This window comes from Diprion similis, chromosome 8, assembly GCF_021155765.1.
Source record: "Diprion similis isolate iyDipSimi1 chromosome 8, iyDipSimi1.1, whole genome shotgun sequence".
Classification (NCBI taxonomy): domain Eukaryota; kingdom Metazoa; phylum Arthropoda; class Insecta; order Hymenoptera; family Diprionidae; genus Diprion; species Diprion similis.
Window position 1 is genome coordinate 26,656,782 of NC_060112.1, and position 16,297 is coordinate 26,673,078.

The following is a 16,297-nucleotide window of genomic DNA, read 5'->3' on the forward strand; positions in this document are numbered from 1 at the left end:
ACATATCGCGGAATTTTTTTTCTTCTGAAACATAACTTTTCTTTTTCGGTCAATTATTTACATTCCTCTAATCAGTCGAAAAGAGCAGCAGGTACAACCCTTGTTTGACTATCCTCCTGTGCTTATTCACCCTCTGGGGCTTGAAGAAACATCGGCGAAATTTTAGAATGACAAAATTTGGCTTTTATCGAATTTGCACATCAAAAACGTCATAATCGGCTCCAATCAAATATTTATATGCCCACTGGGAAAAAGAAAAGTTGTACACGACAAAGAATCTTGAAATACTTTTTCTGTTAAAAGAAAAAAAAAAGAAACATAATTAAACGATTTATGTGCGAAAATAATATAAATTAATCAAAAATTCTTCCGTAGTGTTGTTGTACGTATATTTGCTCTTTTTTCATGAACGAATTCAGAGTGAGGAATTTCAAGAATATTGTAAAAACTTTTCGTACAAATCACATTTTTTGAAAATTCATAACATAGATCCTCTATCTTGAATCTATCAAATTCATCCTTAAACGGAAATTGCAGTTACCCAAAAAAGTGAATTCTCCATGGTTGATAATTTGAAACTGTCCGCCCTGTATGAGACTAATTTATAAAACACCTATATGCACGAAGCGCACAAGTATGAAGACAGGCTTACAAGCACGTACGTTCGCCTGCAGAAGAGACGAAATCAGTCGCGGCTCGGAAGCATCAGATGCAGAGGAAGGGCCGAGTTTCGGTGCGGCAAAATAGCATGTGACAGATGGTTCCCTTGATAGCCAGACGCGTAAGAAGAAGTCCTCGAATCGTGAGGAGCGGAGCGAGACTGGATTCGAAAGCTGGTGGAGCGCAATTAGTATGTGCGGGACAAGATATTCCCAATAAACGGATCAGTGAGGCAAGCTCTGCAGATCCATCGAGTCTTCAAGGAAGACAAGACTTTGATTTAGTGGGAGGAGTTGAAGAGTATCATTTTAGTAAGTTTCTTTATTTGGAACCTATGCGGCATGATCCGAAGGTTCGTGATGAGTGTTTTCCATTATATCGGTGAAAATGATGATCCATTTTCCGTAGAATTGCATCAAGTCTTTACACCCTGAGTTTTATGGTTTTATGCAAATCTGCAAATAATTTCAAAATGTTGAGTCGATTAACTCATGTCCTAGAACATTACAGATAAGCAGATCTTCCGCAGTTATTGACTATACTGATCGTAGGACGTCGAAGAAAGATTCCATCGATTTATGAACAGACAGTCGAGTACTGTTGATCGAGAAGCAAAAAGAGGTTGTGGAATTTTGAATAATCAAAACAGAGTGCAATTGTTTGTTTTTTGTTTTTGAGACGGCACGTAGTCCTGCAGCGGGATCCATCGATGCGTTTTTCTGGTGCCCTGTCCTCCATATCGGCGTGGAAATTTCCTAAACCCGATTCGGTCTCAGTATAAATGTCGAAAATTGTATGGATTTGGAAAAGCGTAGGTACAGGATCAGAAGCTTTGCAAACGGATGATGAAAGCTCGGTAAACGCCGATATTATCGAGACATTGCCTAGCAACGAAATCCGATAGCCGCGCTCTGCGATCGATAGACATGTCGCTATAACCCCATTTAACGTTGGCACATCTCGCGTGGCACCAATTTCACCGTCACAAACATCCTCTGTTTCGCCATTGCATACCTTAACAAGATGTCACAGGATGGCCAACGTCACAAGGTTGACGGTGATCCTTACACATAATAGGCTCATTACACCCGTATTACAAGATCAAGCTTCTCGCCGGAAGTGACAGGGTTAATACAGTCCAGAAGTTATCGTATTAGGTATGTCAGAGCGGTCCTTAAAAAGTTCATTTTTGAATTTTGAGTGGCTCGCCTTCCTAATCGACTCCACATAATTCAAAAACAATTCCCTAATTTTTTTTAGATTTTAAATCAACTCTAACCCGTCCTCCAAAAAGGGTGGATTCTCCATTCAACCCTTTTAAGGGAACGTCAACTCTACCAAATGAATTTGGATGAAATTTGGTACAGGGGTTTTTTTTGGGTCGCTGATTATGAATCTGAACTCATAATTTGAAAATTCAAACTGGCGGGTCCAATATGGTTGTTCAAAATCCCAAAAATCACTTAGTATTGCCATATTGGTTCCACCATTTTGAATCCCGTAACTTCGAGTTCAGATTGGTAATCGGCGGCCTCGAAAATCCCCAAGTACCGAGATTCTTCGAAATCCAATGACTTTCTGAATTTCCGTAGACCATATTGGATCCACCAATTAGAATTTTTTAAATTTGAGTTCAGAATCGTATAATCGCTACTCAAAAAAACCCCTATACCAAATTTCATCCAAATCCGTTCTGTAGATTTGACGTGTCCTTGAAAAAGTTGAATGATGAAATCCACCCTCTTTGGGGCACGGGTCAGAGAGTTGAGATAAAAATGTGAAAAAATTAGGGAATTATTTTCGAATTATTTCAAGAACCATGGCACCCTAAGGTACACGCATAGGAAACGTCTCGATTCGTGAATTGGGCATGGATTATGACGGTCATCGGCAGAATGGAGGACTCTGTCAGTGCGAGAGAGAGCAGAGATATAATCAGGAGATAAGGAGATTCTCAAAATCCTTCCGCTCAAATCTCGGAGCCGCTAGAGTGGATGTTGGAGAGCTCGTCATAAATCGTGACAAAGCTTTCTCGCGGTCGTCGCGTCGCGTCAGTCAGCGGGCTTTTCTGAGGATGTGTGGTGTGGTGTGCCAGTTGAAAGAGGCCCTGAGCTGACTCCTGAGCGAAATTTCCACGCGTCGTTTCTCCCGCACACACAGTGTTTCAGTGTTTGAATCGAGCATTATTTTCACCGCAGGGCATTGTCTTCTCTGCGTGCGCACGTGCTGCTTATTATACCTGCCTACCCGACCACCGTCTTGCACGGCTAACCGCGCAATTAATTATGCTATTCTTCTACGTGTCTCTTTGTAACATACTCTTGGCTGGTGTACCGCAGCGCGCAGTACCCACGTGTAATATGATTTACTGTTTGTGTACACCTAACCAAATTCATATCGCTATTCTTGGCTGGTTGGTAATCCTACGAAACGGTTTGTACTACGATTGGCTATAACCAAGCCATTTCAGAAGCCGCCAAACCGACGCTGTTCTCGAAATATGAATAAGAAATGAAGGGTACTGAGGGTGCTTATAAAGACGCGTTGTACACCTCGAAAACGCGGGGATGCAAAACTCCTATACCGCTTAAGCGATCAGAGTGAAACTTGGGCAGTTAATGCCTTATTTTGGCAAAAAGTGGAGCGTCTTTTTACTTTTTCAAAATTTGGAAAAAAAAATTTCAGATTGGTTACCACCCACAGAAATTGGCCAAATTTTCACAGTTACACTGAATGGATTGAACTATCCGGTATGATGCCACTCGGCGGTGATGAAATACACATTTTGAGCCCAGTCCTATGAAATTTGATGGTGAAATGACGAAATGGCAGCTGATCTGGTTTTCGATTACGAAGTACGCCGGAATCTCATTTTTGCGACATTTGTTACCGACCTTTTATGCCTGCCGGTAATTTTTTACCGACATTGCACGCATACATTACCGGCATGCGCGTAATATCGGTAACAAATGTCGCCAAAATGAGATTTCGGTGTACTTCGTAATCGAAAACCAGATCAGCTGCCATTTCGTCATTTCACCATCAAATCTCATGGGACTGGGCTCAAAATGTGTGTTTCATCACCGCCGAGTGGCATCATACGGGAGATTTCGATCTATTCAGTGCAACTGTGAAAATTTGGCCAATTTATGTGGGTGGTAACCAATCTGTGAAATTTTTTTTCAAAATTTTGAAAAAGTAAAAAGACGCTCCACTTTTTGCCAAAATAAGGCATTAACTGCCCAAGTTTCACTCTGATCGCTTGAGCGGTATAGGAGTTTTGCATCCCCGCGTTTTCGAGGTGTACAACGCGTCTTTATAAGCACCTTAAGCACAAGAGACAAATTGCGCACTATACTAGTGATTGAAAAGCTGCGGACAAACACATTCCAATTGGTTTCAAAATGTTACGAGTAAATATCGTATATTAATGGCACACGTGTGACATGCATTCATGCTTCTTCATAGTAATTTACCGTGAACCTCATTGTCAGTGTACGAGAAGAGTAGCAGCAAAGAGTAAAGTGTCGTTGACCCGATGCACTTAATTACTGTCTAAGAAAAATGGAAAAAGATTTAATCGCCGCGCAACTATTCGCTGCTACGCCTGGGATCTCCGCGACGACGAAGAGCAACAAGAAGACGAAGAAAAAGAAGAGAAGGCACATCGCAGGGCTGCACGTACGTTCTCGCTAAATCACTTCGGGGAAATTAGAACGTCTCTAATGCTCCACTGACAGAACAGAGAACGTCACTCTCCTTTATCACGACGCAGGGCTTAATTTTGGCAAATTTGCTCATTATTTTGGCAAACCCAGCCGTGATCTCTATACCCGAATTACATTATCTGCAACAGGTATGCTGATGTTAACAGACCTATGCGTACGTACTCGTAATCCAGTGTGAAACTCCTGTGCTTGATATTCTCTGCGTATGGACGAAAATATTCGACCTTCCATTCACTATTTAAATTAAACAAGGTTTTTTCCAAATAATAAATAAAATAAGAAATGAAATAATTTAAAGCCGCGTTTTCGATACTTCTTCATTGAATGAAAATCAGATCGCGGTGAATATCTCTCAAAGCTGCTATGTGACGAGATTCACTGACAATGAAATCAATGGATTTAGATTAGAATTTGAAATTCTTTTCGATGCTCCTCTTTTGCCCCTCTCTGTGTTTGTCTTTGATGAAAATTTGCGATTCAAATATAGGTACGCGGGCCGTCGTTCGATCGAATTAAATTTCGAATTCTGAATCGCTAAGTCACTCGGATACGTATGAAAATTAGTCGTAGAAGGAAAAACCGAGTTCACAGTTTCATCTTATTTTTGGCAAGAAAAATGATGAGCGAAAATTCTGCGGGAGGAAAGGAGGTTATGTAACTACCAATCGAAATCCGTCGTCGTCACACAGCCTGCGAACCGAAATATCAAATCCAATTTCTGTGCAGGTTTTGTCACCTACATATAAAAAGAGATATAATCCCGTTCTCTATGCATTTGAAATCCGAGAGTAATGCGAAAAGGCCTGAACTCTGGAGCAGGTGTATAAGAAAATCGTTCTGTAGGTAGCTCGGAATGACTTCAACTCTCTTTCTGCGCTCTGCTTTGCTGCATGCTAAATTCAAACCTTTGTAATCAATACTGCTGCGGGAATCGAAGATGACGAGAAAAGAAAAATCTCCTTTGTGGCTCTCCGAAATTTCCTTGTGTTCCTAAAGTTTTCGTATTTGCACAAAAGATTGAAGTAAACGTGACGAAGATAACGCGCAGTCGTGAAGGACATCGTCCTCGGCTTCATCCTTCAAAGTTAAAACCTCGACATGGCGGATGCAGGATGCGACTGATCAGACTGGTCATGTGACACGTCTGCGTCGCTTCAAATCTCACCGCAGATCAAATAAATCGTTAAATTTAAGCGGATCCGGTGATCCTCAGGGCGCAGCTCTTTCCGAGAGACCGGAATTTACGATTCATTCTTCGATCGAAGGTATCTGCGGAACCGTTTCACTCCTTACTCTACCATCGTGGTTCACCTTCCTGACACCTACTTTTTCTACCACTTTCGCGTACGAGATTAATTCGGTTGAAAAATGTGCGATTTTTTTCCTCAGGGTGAAGAAGTATCGATTTCGATTCAACTGAAATACGTACAATATTCAAACCGGAATTTTCATTCAACCTGACATACGGTATTCGAGATTCTGATAGTCGAGCCGTGGAACGTAGCGACGACAGCCATGAATCCCCGGAAAAACAATCCGCGGAAGAATTCCGCACCGATATTCCGTTGACAAATGATTTGCAAACAAAAATTCGTCGTCGCTTGGATTCGGCAAATTGTGCCAAGGGCGGGAAAATATACGGAAATCTATCCTTTCCATCATCCTCCGGCTCCTCCAGCCTAATGCATCCTGAGTGGTCCTTCTAATTGATCGACACATAGCTCACGATTATATTTCGATGGCCGACGCGCAAATAAGTACACGTGACTCAAGTCAAAATTTTTCTTTCTCGAGTCGTTGGCAAAATAGGAAGCGTCGTCGTTGTTGTTATTTCGATTCTTTATTCTGAAACTGATATCTGCCATGTTTCCCTGCATCTCGTTTATTTTACTCAGAAGCAAACAAACTTCTACGTTACTCTTATTTTGTCTCGAAATTGGTGAGTCTTGCTTCAAGATAGACGAGGAATCGATCAATTGTCAGTCCTGAATTCACCAAGATCTTGTCAATTAAACTTAATCATCAAATTATTCAGGCAGTACTAAAAAACCGACTATTTTTTTTTGAGTCTCGTGTGACAAAATGTTAGATTTTGATATTTTAAGAGCCCACTCCAAAAAATAGTTCAAAAAAAAAATTTCAAGAGGTCGCTCCACATTTTTTAAAACGTCAGAAATCGTCAAAAATCGATTTAAACAAAAAAAAAAAATTTCTCGTTACGGTATAATTTTATAGACAAAAAAAAAAATAAGTTTCCTAAAGCTTCAGTTCAAAATTTGAATTTTGAAAGGTCGCTCATAATTTCTTTTCAATTTTTTGGTGCATTTCCTTAGATCCTTTCGAGCGACCTTTGATATTCATATTAAAATTTCATAAATTTCTTTTCTTTAATTTAGTAAGAAAGAATCGATAACAATACACCACAACATGAATGAAAAATCAAACAAAATACTGTAAACATAATTTTTTTAATTTAATTTTTCGACGATTTTTGACATTTTAAAAAATTTGGAGCGACCTCTTAAAATTTTTTTTTTGAACTGTCCTTTGGAGTGGGCTCTTAAAACATCAAAAACTAACATTTTGTAACACGAGACTCAAAAAAAAATAGTCGGTTTTTTTGCGCCACCCTAATATACGCTATACATACAGGTATAGATTTAGAAAAAAGAGACGAAAAGTCCAAAATTCTGACAGAGGTCTCAATGCCTTTCAAATTTCCGCATAACACACCGAGGCATTAATGGGGGATGGTGACCCTCACGTAAAGACCACACAGCGCTGCAGGGTGAGAAAAGAGCGGTTCGATCTGTGCCTCGTCTTAAAATTCTACGGCATGATTCTAATAAAAGATATTACGAGGCTGCACGAGTGCTGCAAACATGCGGTAATGTATTCATATTGGTGGCCTCTTCCCGCCGCCCCTTTCTTCCTTCCTCGAATTTCCGTTCTTCCCTTTTCTCGACACCTTTCGTGTCTCCCCCCCCCCCCCCTCCCCCCCCCTCCCCCCCACCCCGGGACACCGTCTTTGAAATTTAACGCCGACAATGTTACGGTGCCCACTCGTATACATATACATACTTCGATATCTCTGTACACCCGAGCGAAGTCGATTCTGACCACCCTCGTTTTAGCCTGTCAGAAATAAGATTGGCAGCACTGGCGTCTGACGTACCCCCGTTGAATAAGGCACGCTGCCATTGGCTAGAAGCTTCCGTAGCCAATCTTATTCCTGACCCGTTAAACCTACGGTTTAGAATCGTTTTTATTCGGGTCTACCTGCCTGCAAGGGATCAGTTTGATCTTATTTCTACCTGCGGCAGCATCAAGGACATTCAATGAGTCCTGGACCTAGGAATACTTTTCGAAAACGACAATTCATATCACGACGGAATAATAAAAATCTGCGTAAATAAATGTCAACGTACATCAAGCTAGGTGCGTGGGTATAATGTCATTGGCTACATGAGAGTCTGGCTGATGTCCAGTTTTTCGGCGCGTTATCGCAGATTTGGCTTCGTCATAAGAGGTGAAATTAAACTGAACCAAGTTTGGAAATTATACGCGAACCAGCATACTATTTCAATTTTTGAGATTAAAATTTTCTGGCAAACTCTAATAGTGAGAACAGGTTGCGGTGAAAGAAATTCATCGAAATCGTTTCGTATCGGCTTCATCGACAAAGAAGAAGGAGAACTGAATTCAATTTAGTCACGTAGGTACTACCTGTGTACGTATAAAAAAATTTTACAAAGTTTTATCCATTTATTGTAGAAATTCTAACGACACTGGAAATTTAGTTTTGTATTTTTCGATTTTCCTATTCGCTTATTTCATCCAACACATGTCACGGTCGGACAACAAATTTTATGAAGTTGATCACAACATTTTTACGCCCTTGTCGTCGTGGCGGTGACCTCGTAAAAACGGTAAACGTTGGAGCTGCCTGAACATATTGAAATCCTTGAAGTCGTGGGAAACCTCTCGCCTGTTCCTCTGTGAGACCTGTAATGAAAAAATAAAACGTGCAAGACGTTGATATGTTTCATATATACCAATATGCGGCAACCTCCTAAATATTTAATATCAACGTTACGCGCAATCGGCTCCACTTTCATCAATTATTCACCACTCACTCGTTATAGTTCTCAATATTTTTCTATCTCTCAAAATTGAACCCCAATAAACAAGAAAGAAAAACAAGGAGACGTCAATTTTTCCCGGAATCGAGTATTCGTTACTAATACCAAACATATAGTAGTAAGGATAATGTGTGAAAAAAGAAAACGCAATAATCTTCAATCTAGATCATCCTGCAACATTCTTAATCTTTTTGTTTTCCCAGATTTCGGGAACAATATTCTTTTCTTCCTATCCAGTTCTCTCTCAGTATCGAGTCGCCGGGGATAACGACTAGAGTTATTTTATTGGAAATTTTCTCATTGTTATAGCGGGAATAAAAGCTCGAACAGAGCAGTTCGGATGCTGCAGTCAGTGAGAACGGATAAGTGTTGGTCGGGAGCCGATATAATATCTATTATAACCCGCGTTGCGATGACGGTGGTGTCGTCAACGCTTCGGTTTCCTATCCATTTTTCACTTTACACTCATCTCCTTCTCTTTTCCGCTCTGCTGTTATCTGAAGCATGAAATATTAATTAAAACCTGGATTTTACTTGCAAGTCGTGATTCGTTTTTCTCATTTCATAGTCCGACGGCTGTGGGAACGTAACATTACCTTCGACAACCGCTGCTGTACCACCAAACAATCACTTTACCCGTTGATAGTCATCAGTACCCAGATCCAGGTCCTGGACTAAGGATTCGGTTGAATTTATCGTTTCCTATCACGGTGTTTCCATTTATACCACTTCTGATAACAGATATTGATGGATGAGGAAATGATTCCTCTTTCAAGCAGAATTATTTTGCAAGTTCTGGTAGACACTTTGGAGATGAATGGTGGGAAGAATTACATAATGCTCCTAGACCGGATACCGTGAGCGTGGTTTTTCAAAACAAGGGGTTCCATCAATTATTTAGGACGATTCCCCCAATGGACTTCCCAAGTCCGAAAGAAATGGATTCCGATAAGCTTTGGATTCACCTCTTATTTCCAGCATGAGGTTGATTATGATATTGATTTCCTACATATGTTCATGTCTATCAGCACTTTACACATTGTATCGGTGCTCAATCGAATCGTAATAAATACGGACTTTCATATCGACTTAGGATACAGATGGTGGCAACTTCCAAAGGACATTATGTAAGTTGAGATCGTGCGAAGGTTCAAGTTGAGCAACTGGAACTAGGACGTTCACCTTCCTCTCTTTCACTATCCACTTCCCTCTCTTTCCTTCGTCGTGCAGAGATACGTTCCCGTAACCTGAGAAATGGAAAGTTCATTTTCTGACCGCAATTAACAAAGTAGGAGAAAGAGAAGTTGGCATGAAGACCCCGCCCACATTCTTTGCATGGAAAGAACAAGGAAAAACTCAAACTGGGTTTGCGTTTACAATGAAATAATTAGCAACTGACCGCATAGGATGCAGACCTTAAACGGATGCTGGAAGGAAGCCTGAGCACTTTCCGGCTCCCAAGCGAGTTGAAACAATAAATTTCTGCGGGCACCGTCATTAAGGAGCAATTTAGCGATCTGCGATGTAACTGTATACCGTTACACACGTGTCTGGCTTATGTACAATTTCAGAGGCGCGCCCTGCTTTTCCATTCCGAATAATGATAATATTCTGAGACAATCGAAACCAGTCAAGGCTTCCATCTCTTGGGTACAAAATGTGAAACCAATTTGCAAATCACAATCACCACGTGGCAGTCGACCGTCGACGGTTGACGGTGATACAGGTATCTCAATTTTACAACCGCGATTTTTAAAATTGCCAAGAATTCACCGTCTTCTCTCCAAACAACCCCATGCATACAAACGCCATTTCATATTCATGAATCAGTCGTTCATCATCATCGATTTCGTTTTGTCACTTCAGGCAGATGACTTTATTGTTAGCTTTGGAGTTGCAATGACACATCTTTTCACCTGAAGCATTCATTCCTATTATATTGCATAAGATCATGCAGTTAGGGGGTCAACAGGTGTCTGCTGACCCCGCTTATTGAGAGTTGGTAACACTGTGTGACTTTGGCTTTGTCTTTTCAACGTGGGACTCACGCAAGCCCCATCATACCGGGACCATCTCTAGAAACTAAACAGGAACTGCGCATGCGCGAATTTAAATCCGCCGTCCGTGCAGTCTGGCCACCCCGAGACCCTGCTGTCAAACTCTGTTTCTGTCGGCGATGTAGTTCACATGCATTTTTGAGGTTAGAATCTCAAGTCATTCAGATAGTCACTCGGAAAGGCTTGGGAAGCATTTGTTATTGAAAATTGATTGTTCAAAGAACGGTCGGAATTTAATGCTGATGCTCTTTGAAAATTCGTCCTATTCGATTGAAACAAGAAATCTGTTCAAATGTTGGGTGCTTGGAAGAAACGAAGCAGGTAGGTGGGGACAATTTATTCAATCATTTTCATTACTTCATACATTAAGAATAACAATGAAATTTTTTTCTTTCAACAGAAAATACAGCCAAAATAATAGCATCTCTGCTGTTAGCTGATGTCTTCTCTTCCCATTCAATTCATGACACATGCAGAGATCATCGGCCACTTTTGTTGGTTGAAAAAGGAAGTTGTAGATCTTACGGTTTCTTTCAATTTCAAATCTAATCTAAAGAAATCTAATCCCAAGAGTAAAACTCAGAAACATTCTGTGACACAAGTTAAAAATCAACATTTTCAAAATGTGCCTCAGTAATTAACTTTAAGGATAATCATGTTTTAGAGTAATGTTCAGAACATTCATATGAAAATATTGACTTATCGGGTTCAACATTGTACCCCTTGTTCCTTTGAAACAAATGAATATCTAATTTTCACTGAAGTTCATGAAAATATCTACTCAAACCTAAATCCAATACAATATCTTGTTCATAGTGCTCCGAACATCATCCAGTAACATGAATGTCCGGAAGGAATCCCTCTGTCGCAGAAACCGTTATAAGGTTCTTTGTTTTTAACTTGTGCCACTAGATAACTTTTGCATTGCAGATTCCATTTCCAATCTTAGGATGAGATTTTTTGTTTCGAACAGTGTTAACATGGGATGCAGAATTAATTGTAATAAATGGAGATTCACAAACTCTCAGTTTCAATGAAGGACCATTGTAAGAGTATAAAATTGAATCTGGTTTCAAGCTTTCAATAAGTTACCGGATGACTCCCTGATAAAGATTCATCATAAAAAAGTTAGCCAGCAAGTAAGTCCTATTGTAGACAAAGTGATCATTTGTAACGTGTACTAGTAAGTGAATGCATTCCTTAGACCTTGCTGGGGTTGAATGAGGCTCAAGCACGGATGATAGCTGCAACTAGCTAGTCAGATGATACTGTCGATTAATATTGACTTTAAAGACATTTTCAACTGAAGTTATCCAACATTTTTAGATTGAGATTGGTTCAGTTTACCCATCAAAATTCATCCTTGGAATCTGATTTAACACTTGAAACACTATTCATCTGAATTGAATACCAAGAGAGTGAAAAATAAAATATCAAAACTGCCGATAATAAAATTTGAAAAATAATGTGGACCAATAATACTGCTTGGATTACAATGGTGCACGGAATGATTGCTCTGTAAAATTAGTTAGCAGCAATTGTTGAATAACAAACTTATTACTATTGGCTCGATAGATCTAAAATAATGGAATATTCAAACACCATGATCTGTAGCGTGTCGTGCTCTTCAATTTTGCCACGACTGATGTTCAGAAGGTGGCGATGACCAGAAGAAATTCCTTCGGATACCTGTTGTCTAATGGAACAACGGAACAACCAGGTTCGATGGTTGGAACGGTGGCACCAATCGAGAAACTAGGGTCCTAGCCACCAAAACGTTTTGACCATCAGGTAAGGTATGATTTTCATCCTATTATCCAAACTTGAAACTTTAAGTCTGTCAGAACAAACGAATTTTATCATTGAATACATGTGAAAATATTGTAATATGCAAATATCATAGCATCAGAAATTTACTTACACGCTTCAACGCCTGACAACTTTAGTCTCGCTTCGATGATGGTTGTTTCCCACCTGAAAATATTAAAAGATATTATCATCAGACAAGAGCTTCTAATTGTTTTGGATACCACTAATTTTCAATAAATTGCGACAGAAAAACGAATTGCTACTTTTTGTACTCCTAAGCTTTGTGTTTCAAGATACACTATTTCTTTTATTCCTTGTTACTGATTTTATTTTAATATTTCATGTTCATCGGCACTGATTACTGGCTTCCGGAGCACTGCACTGTAACAAATCTACTCTGGAGCAACCTTCTACTGGGTTTCAACAATCCATTTATTTTTAATTTTATGTAAATAAAGAATCTGTTTGAAATAAACAATATTTTTACTTACCTGCCTCAGTTTGTCTAGACTCCCACTCGTTGATGACGTTCCACATTTAATTTCAGTTTTCTTCTTTCAATAAATAACTGATCCAATTTCTGTAGCTTTTGATATTTGTTTCTCCATTGACGCCTTTATTGTGTCGATTAAATATCTGCTAATATCAACTACGGTATTGCTGAATGACACTTTTCTTAGAAAATTCACGATAAGTAGGAATAAATATCAACATAACCTCAATACGCTACTTTACGCGCGAGATATTCAGAGCCTTGTCACATTTCGTGTACGTTGGTCGCCTTGGTTAGCTGACGAAAATTACTCCGCGGGGCAATTTCGCTGACCAATGAAATTGAATCATCTGGCGCATGCGCAGTTCCTGTTTAGTTTCTAGAGATGGTCCCGGTATAGTCTTTTGTCTCAATCCATCTCGTCCAGATTTTCAATGTCTGAGTTTCGAGAATCACGTTCTTCTTTCTGGAAGTCCATTTTCTGCAGAAAGAGAAGAATTGGTCTGCATTACTGTTGCAGCTCCAGTCGGGTAGCTCACTTACACCAGCAAATAGTCGGAGATGTTGGTGCGGCGTAATTTTCGATCTTATTGGTCTGCATGTCTGGGATTCGGCTTGGTTATAATCTCCCGACGTGTTCCATCCAATATCGAGTTCAAATATCGAACGCGATTGAATTCGAATGGGGTATAAGGCGGGGGTGAGTTTCACAGCACAGCACGGCACATGCCTTGGATATTAAAAAGCTCGTGACGTACCAAGACCAGCTTTTGCCTCGTTCTTTACTCGCTTTTCATCATCAGTTCCAAGGCACAACACGCTGTAGCAGTTCATTTTTTTTCTATTTATTAACCAACATATGAACATCCACCATTACTGATTCACTCCGAAATTTCTCCCTACCATTTTTCGACACATTTCACCAACCATCAACCGCACTCTTTATGTTCACAGTTTTCTTTCTGCTCAACCATAATTCAGGTGCGAATGCATTCTTCTCAAAGTGGCATGACGATGTGCGTATAGTGAAAGAATACTCTCCAAGAATCTTTTGTTAACCCTTTCAAGCATACATTTTTTCTCGGAGTCGAATTTTCTTGAAACTGGGTATGATATAAGGGTTCTCGAGGTCACTGATTTCAAAAATCGCATCAGTTCTGAAAAATTTTCAAAATTTGAAATGGTGGATCTGATACGGTAGACTGAAATTATGAAAATTGATCTAATTAATTCGCTTGAAATTTGTTACTCGGGGGTTTTTGGGGTCTCTGGAAACCAATCTGATGTCAGAATTACTAAATTTATTATCCGTAATGCATTTGGTGCATTTTTCATAAATTGCACAATTCTGATGTCGGATTCGTTTTCAGCGATCTCGAAAACCCCGGTACAATAGGAACCGTACAAGCTTGTTTCAGATAGTTTCTAGAACATTACTTTATAAATTTAATGATTATGTAAATGAAAATTATGGCAAAACTAGAAGAACTATGAAATTTACCAAAAACACTATTTTAACCTCGAATAACTTTTAAACGAGTAGATTTATCGAAAAAATATAAGAGACCTTTTTTGTAGAACGTTCAATTTCCTACAAGAATATGTATCGATCAATGCTCTACTGCTGTTTATTTCAAAGATAAAAAATTGATTCCAAAAAGTACAAAAATTCCGTTATTTAAATGAGAAATGTAACATGATTCTGGCAGGATTTTTTCGGTACGATATTTTTTTTTAGGGCAAAAACTAAAACTTTAGAGGGTGGCAGCAAAAAAAAAAGCCAACTTGGGAAATAACGGACGTGTAGAAAAGACGAAATCATAAGGATATGAAGGTGGTAAGTATACTTACCACTATACCACCAAGGATCAAATAAGTCAAGTATAGAGATGACGGTGAGATGTAAGTTCGCCTGAACTTGACGTAAATAAATGGCTGCAGGCTTGTACAGTAATTTTTTACATTTGCGTATCCTTGCAGTACGTGGATTCGTGCAATTGGCTGTTACGCGTATGCAGTGTCATCGACCACTTAGCCGTTGATCGAGTTAAATTACTCCATCCTCAAGGGAGGGATCAACTCTCATCGCACGTCGCGTCTCTTCGTGGCTTGGCCGCGTCGCCTTCTCTCCCTCTTCAGGCAAAGATCCGATTATAATTGTCTCCATTGGACTAAACTGTTCACTACTCGTCACACCAGTTTTCCACCTTGCAGGGCATAGCATTGCAGAATGCTCATGTTCAATTCCCCTACGAACCGCAATATAAACAGTTGGAGGCTCTTACGATCCATTTTAAGCCCTGTTGCATCAATTCCAATAGACCATGTTGTCCATTGCACTGCGTTAGCCCGATGCTGGGCTATTAGGACGGAAACAATGTACCGCGTACTGATACCGCTGGGATAGGTGCTGTTGTGAAGTTTATGATAGGTGGAGATGGAAATCGAGGCTGTTTCAGTGAACCTTTCTTTTTTTCATTCAACTATTTGCATTGCAATCACAGGATGTACACGCGTGACACTCTACACTTAATTATACCATAAAATATCTGCGCGTCGCACGCCAACGACTAATGACAAAAAAGGAAAATGACCGTGATTGGAAACTGGTTGATATCCTCACGAAATCGTGTCGAACGATAACTTCTCTTTCAATTAATTGAGGCTACACTGTATGGCACGTTATAGGAATGGTTACCATAACGTTATCCTAAGTGATGCACTCACTCGTGTTGACTTGAATTTTTTGTTGAAAAATACAACAAGCTTGGTAATCTCCTTGTAAAGAAAATGATTGAATTATTTTGGATCAGTTAGAATCGTAAATATTATACATTATTATTATTATTATTACCATTATCTTTGAACTTGGGTTTATTTTAAACCTGACATTCTGATATTGGATTGAAGGAAGATGGTGCGAAATTTAAGGGGAGGGATAAACTGTGAAATTTTGCAACGGAGAGATAAGCCAGCAGCGGTAATGAATTTAAAACGAGTTGTGCAACTAGCGGTGTTGGATGTAGTTTGTTGCTGGTAAAATGTGCAGTCGGTTTCAGAAGTGCAGCTGCAGTGACAGCAACGGAGGGCAATTCGGTGTGGGACAAACCACTACTGGCACGCTAGTTTCAGCGGTAGAGTTTCGCGTTCGAAAAAATCTGAACAACTAAATTGAAAGAAAAAAGAAAAAAGAAAAGCTGTCCTGCTTGTTACCTTTCTAATTAGTTCAATTTGTTGGGTGGTTCTTGGTGTTTGTGGTAGAAGCACACGTACACTCGTGCAGGCTTGCGCTTCTTGCGTCTGGAAATTTAAGCTTCTCCGTTTCCGTCGTCTCCAGTTTTCAATTGGCACAAAAGTCCCAACTTGAGCCACTTATCGTTGACGACACGGTAATTTAAGCCTCGATTA